The sequence below is a fragment of the Gossypium arboreum genome, chromosome 13 (genome assembly GCF_025698485.1).
Source record: "Gossypium arboreum isolate Shixiya-1 chromosome 13, ASM2569848v2, whole genome shotgun sequence".
Taxonomy (NCBI): Eukaryota; Viridiplantae; Streptophyta; class Magnoliopsida; order Malvales; family Malvaceae; genus Gossypium; species Gossypium arboreum.
Genome location: NC_069082.1, coordinates 43,967,748 through 43,974,296, shown reverse-complemented (window position 1 = coordinate 43,974,296; position 6,549 = coordinate 43,967,748). Strand labels below are relative to the sequence as shown.

The 6,549-nt window shown below is 35.8% G+C and overlaps 1 long non-coding RNA gene across 1 annotated transcript; it reads left to right on the top strand.

Annotated features, from left to right (window-relative positions):
* Window positions 1–3,564: 3,564 nt before the first annotated feature.
* On the top strand, window positions 3,565–5,877 carry LOC128286965 (uncharacterized). The gene is made up of 2 exons (XR_008277654.1): window positions 3,565–3,670; window positions 5,631–5,877. It is a non-coding gene; the product is annotated as an uncharacterized LOC128286965 (long non-coding RNA).
* Window positions 5,878–6,549: the final 672 nt, after the last annotated feature.

Genomic DNA, 6,549 nt, shown 5'->3' with positions numbered 1-6,549 from the left:
AGCATTTTTACCGAAAACTACTTAGTAAAAGTCATTTAACACAAAACAAACATTCATATTCCTCACTTAAACATCAAACTACAAACATGTAGCACATGGGTAAATTTTCAAACATCAACCCTAGCTCAAATAAATGGTAGAAATAGCTAGATCTTGTTACGAGGATTTCAAAAACATAAAAATCATTAAGCAAGAACGGACTTACTATTGAGTTTGGAAAGCTTTAACAAAACCCTAGCCATGGCTTCCATGCAAATTTCGACCAAAGGTTGAAGATGAGCATAAATTTGGCTTTTATTTCCCTTTTTATTATTTTAATTACCAAATGACCAAAATGCCCCTAACTTAAAAATATTCTATTTCACCTATTTCATGTCCAATTTTGTCCAAAAAATTAACCAATGGTCTAATTACCATATAAGGACCTCCAAATTCAAATTTCATAGCAATTAGACACCTCTAGCTTCTAGAACTCAAGTTTTTCACTTTTTACAATTTAGTTATTTTAACCAAATTAAGTGCCCAAACGTCAATATTTTCGAATGAAATTTTCACGAAATCATCCCGTGAAATTGCAGACCATAAAAATATAATAAAAAATTTTATTGTGTTAGATTTGTGGTCCCGAAACCACTGTTCTAACTAGAGCTTAACTTAGGATGTTACAACTCTCCCCCCTTTAGGGATTTTCGTCCTTGAAAGTCTTACTAGAAGAGTGGTTCGGTTTTAGCATAAGCTCCACTATCTCATAATCATTGTTAAAGAAATTTTACCTAGGCTATGCTTAATACTTAGCTCTTTAATTTCTCATACTAAAGTCATGAGCAATTCTTTGTTATATGACACATCAACCGAATCTTGATTTCTATAAGAGAATTCAGGTACACAAGGGTCGAATCCATACCGTCACAGAACATATATACACATCATACTTGAATCCTCTTGGATTCAAATGTCGTAGCCAGCTCGATCTTCATGGCCTTAAGTTCTCTATCATTTTATATAGCCCGATAGTTTAGTAATTCAACCTCTGGTCATCATTAAAATTCAGAGCCTCATTTGGCTTTTTTAATAATTCATGATATAAATCCCCGATCTCAATTCGATTAACAAAAACTAGCATTTTAAGAAATTAAACAATCTCAAAGATACTTAATTCCATAAGTCTAATAAGCAGAAATTCAGTACATACCGACATGATTTGCAAATTCATCAATTACTTAACAACAAGCCATATAACATCTTTCTCTTTCAAAGATAGGAATAATCCTAATATGAAATCTATAGTAATCTCATTCTCATTTTCATTCAATTACCACAACTGGCGACAATCGTTCTGACATTACCTGATATTTGACTTTAATCTTGATAACAATTCATGTAGTCAAGCACAAAGATCACAAATGTCGAGTTCCAAATCGAACACCAATACATTACTCCTGTGAGTTGTCTTGTGACTTTCTGTATCAGCTTTGGATTTTTTGTCCAAGCTCTAGTAATTGTATTTTTCTTTTCTCGAAGATCATACAATAACTATCTCATCATTTTTTAACAACTTTAATCATCTGTGCTATCAAATACTCAGATTTGGCTATAACATTGGATACGTTGAGCTACCACATTACCTTTTAGTCATAAAATGCATCACAATCTATTTAATGACACATCACTAAAAAATCAAGAATTTCTTACCTGATGTAGGCTAAACCAGGTCTAATGTTTTGATTAACAATGTTCTCGTCTGCTCCAAACTTTACTAACATGCAATAGACTGTTCAACTTTCACAAAGCGATAACTTTATAATTCATAGCAACTTTAAATCATATCAAAGTCTACTAAGAAATATATACTTTTCATTCAGACTAACTGCCTTTTACCCGTAAAGAAATGTAATTTTATTCTCACACATGAATATCTCATTTAATCTTTCAAACAATAACCAATATCGATTGAACAACCAAGTCAGTCTTAATCATTAATAAATGACATTTCAAGAAATCCTCTCTTCCAGTCAATAGAATAATTCAACATGTAATCATTCAAGGTTCACTTATCATGCTAATCAAAAACCATTTCAATTGCATTAACTTAAGTAACAAGGATATCTCAATTGAAGGCATCAACTTCGATTAACTTACTTGAGAAAAGAATTCCACCATACCAATTGAAATTCGCATTTTCACTACTTATGCTCTTACTGGTGTCAAATTTTTCACGAAGATTTAGAGAAATCTAGATATCGGAATCACCATGTTACTATAATCAACCAGAAGCATGATCGTAATTAACATAGTTATCATAGGCCAAAGAACACACTTTAGATATGAGCCATAATCAACAATTTATGGAATAGAGATGACATGAAAACCAAGATAAAGAAGTCCAGGACGAAAAAATCCAAGATAAAGAAATCCAAGATACAGAAATCCAAGATACAATATCATAATAAAAGTTCCCAAACAATGCTCATAAGAAAAAAATATGAAGGATCTCAATAATTCCTCAGAGAAAAGAAGTCCAGAAGAATACATCAATCCAAACCACTAGAATTAAATGCAACAAGGATAATATACCTTCCCATGTATGCATCAAACAAAACATCAATTAGAAGAAACAGAATCATAACATCATGTGTATTACCTCATAAAGTCCCAATAGATGAAATGGAATAGAATGCCAGAGGGAAATAGAGCAATACCGATTATATACCAGTCAGACTATCAATACTTTCGTCTATGCATTATGGTTAGAAAACATTCCTATAGAACAAGGATTTTATCAGAAGAGCAAAAGCCATAGGAATAATCCCAAGAACCATTAAACATATAGAATACCTTAGAAGAAGCTGCCGAAATCTGTTCAGCCATAACTGTCACACTCAATATCTTACCCTTCAAATATTATTCCTTCAACTATTTCGGTCATCACAAATCCCGTATTATTCCTTTCACTAAAGAAAATAAGTTCAGAAGGAATTTCGATTACTACATTCTTTCAACATCGTGTCTGAATAAGTCAACTTACCAAAGTTAAGTTCTTCTCCCATTGTGATGTTTCGTAAACCGAATAATCTTTAAATCAATCTAATACCTTTCTAGTTCTGTAACACCCTGAATTTGAGCCTAGAAGTTTTGGGCCTTGAGCATGGGAGCGGTTGAAGGTAGCTTATAATATTCTGTTGTGCTTGCAAATTTCGTTAATGAAGGCTTATTTTAGTGGTTAAGTGTGTTGAGAAGTGTTGGAGAAGTCCTGGGTTTAAACCTGGACTCTAGCAAAAAATTTGGTCTAAGGTGAATCAAACCACAGGTGTAATAGGTAGGCCTTAAGAATATTGTTGGAGAAATTGTGACACAAAAAACCTTATGGCTTAGTGGCAAGTGGCGTGTGGAGCATTTGAGGGAGGCATGGGTTGAATCCCATAGCAAGCAAAGAGCATTTATTTTGCTAACAGGTGGCAAGAGTTGGTGTTGAATTTAAACTCGATGTTGGAGGATCCCACATCGGAAGCTAACATAAGAGTGGATGGGAAGTCGGCTTTAAATAGAGAGAACCATGAGGAGAGTAAAGGTACCTTTCTTGGCTGATCCCTTTCGCTTTATGGTGTGCTCGTTTGGGTTGGGCGTCGGCTAAGAGTGCTCGGAGCGTGGATTAACTCCAGTCTCCAATCAGGTGTGTATTTATCACTACTCTTGTTGTTGGATGGCTACTTCAGGCCGCAATGGGCCGAAAGGGGCCATGTGGGCCCAATGGGCCTACGGGCCCAATTGGATAAGTTGTTTGATTGTGTAGTAAATATTGGACTAGGCTAGGTGAATCGCATATCTGTGGCTAGGTTTGGGCTAAAAGGGCCACACGAGCGTGTGGGCCCATTTGGGCCGAGAATAGGCTTTAGGCCCATTCGTATTGTTATCCATGTTTAGAATACTTTAGTTTACCAATTACTGAAATGCCCTCGACTTGTAAAATTACCAAAGTACTCCCGATTTACAAAATTACCATTTTACCCTCGATTTTTAAAATTACTATTTTACCCTCGATTTACAGAATTACTGTTTTACCCTCAGTTTATAGAATACCGTTTTACCCTCAATTTACAGAATTATCGTTTTACCCTCAGTTTACAGAATTACTATTTTACCCTCGATTTATAGAATTACCGTTTTACCCTCGATTTGTAAAATTACCGTTTTACCCTTGATTTACAGAATTACTGGTTTACCCTCAGTTTACAAAATTATCGTTTTACCCTCGATTTACAGAATTACCGTTTTACCCTTGATTGTGAAATTACTGAAATACCCCTGTAGGGTAGAATTTTCGAAATACCCCTATAGGGTAGAATTACTGAAATACCCTTATAGGATAGAATTACCAAAATACCCCTGTAGGGTAGAATTATCGAAATACCCTTGTAGGGTAGAAATACCGAAATACCCCTGTAGGATAGAATTACCAAGATACCCTTGTGGGGTAAAATTACCATTTGCCCCTAGGGTGTTAAATGACCTTATTTTGCCCTTGTGGACAAGTGGTGACTTGGACCTGTGTTTGTTTGATTTGATTGTAAATATATGTTAGTGATATGAATGACTTGACTGTGATTGTTTGATTCAAATATAGGCATGACATTCTGCATACATGACATGTTGCATGGGTTGGGATTTTGTACGGAGGAAGCGTTCTGGTAGCTATGCCACAAATATCTCGTTCGTGGCTCGCCACAATATCTCATGTTGGTGACTCTGTCACAATATCTATTGACCGATCGATGGCTAAGTGCCGATCACGCTACCGAAGGTTGTGTGCCGTTGTTGTGGGCTTCGTGCCGACTATAGACCTGTTATTAATAGCTCTATGCCAACCTAAATATGGCTTTGTGCCATCTTGACTATGGCTTCGTGCCAAACGTATTTACCTGTAGCTATGTGCCTAACATATTTGTTGACGACTCTGTGTTGATCATATTTACCGAAGGCTGTGCGCCAGTTACATTACCGTCACTGATGGCTATGTGCCAAAGTTATTACAGTTATCTATGGCTTTGTGCCACGATTTCGTTAGGTGGCTTTGCCACATTATCGATTCGATGGCTCGCCACAATATTCATGATCTGGTGACTCTGTCACGATATACATTCCGCGCATATGCCGCAAATTTTATGGTGTGTAGTGGATGGGTGGGTCGAGTTGTCTCCTCACATGGTGTAAGGTTGGTACGGGGGTGTATACGGCTGGATTGGGTTGGGATTGCATTCACATTCGATTCGATTCGCCACGTAATTCGATTTCGATTCGATTACATTAATATCGATTCGATTCGATTCACATCGATTTCGATTCGATTCGTCACCTAATTTCGATTCGATTACATTACTAATATTGATTTTGATTCGATTACATCGATTCGATTCGATTCTCATTTTGGTTCCAATTCGATAATGTTTCTTATTCGTAATGGGCTAAGGTCCATCTGGTCTTGTCTGTTGTAATGGGCTAAGACCGATTGGTAACTGAAATTGTAAGTAAGGTGGGGCGACTTTTAATTCTTTTAGATGACCTGATCGTCCTTTTTATAGTAGGGGATTTCACACTGAGTTTTCGTAAACTCACCCCGTTTATTAACCTTTCAGGTAATTTCCAGCCTTAGATGGATCGGGGTTGCTAGGGGCTCGGAGGAAGCCACACACACTGTTTATGTTACAGTTTTGATTATTACCTTTAAATTATTTTATGTGGGTTGTAGTAAAGCCGTTGTAATTTTCTGGATTTCAAATTTGGAATTTTATTTATTGTTCTTATAATTGCTAGTATTAGAACACGATTTTCCAAAGCAACTACTGTTATTCAAAACATCACGTAACCGCAATTGTTTTTAAAGTAAGTTTCCGCAACTACCAAGATTTTTACAAAGTTGTTAAGAATGTTATTCAGCTGAGGTTTTCTAACAAGGTTTAAAAAGGGTATAAGTTTTTAATTATTAAGAAGGGTTTTTAATGGAAACATGGTTTTCGAAAAACACTTCAATGTGACACGTCAAGTTCGAGCCAAACTTCCAGGCCGGGTTTGGGGTGTTACAAGTTCTGTCTTTACTTATCAACTCATTTACAAATTCTGACCATATTTATAATCATTCTATAGCTAAACTCTTTGGTTTCTGTAACAGCCGATTTTGGGCTTAGATGAAACAGTGGGTTCGAGACCACCAATCTGAATTTGGAGAAAGTATTTTATTATTATTTGATAGTTAAGGGTGTTAAATTGCCATGTACCTTAAATTGAGGGTCTTTAAAGGGCAAATAGACCCTTAGAGAGAGGCTTGTCCGGCCATGATAGAAAGAAATTAAATGGTCAAAGTGTTAGGTATTTGATGACCTAATATATGATAAAATAATACTAAAAAGCTTAGCCTTCATCTTTTTCCTCCATCCTTTCTTCTTGACAGAAAATATCAGCCATTAGAGAAGTTTTTGAAGCTTGAAATTTCAGCCACTTAGTCTCTCTACAAGTAAGTGATTTTGAGGGATTTTTTTGAATATTTTTGTACTTTTG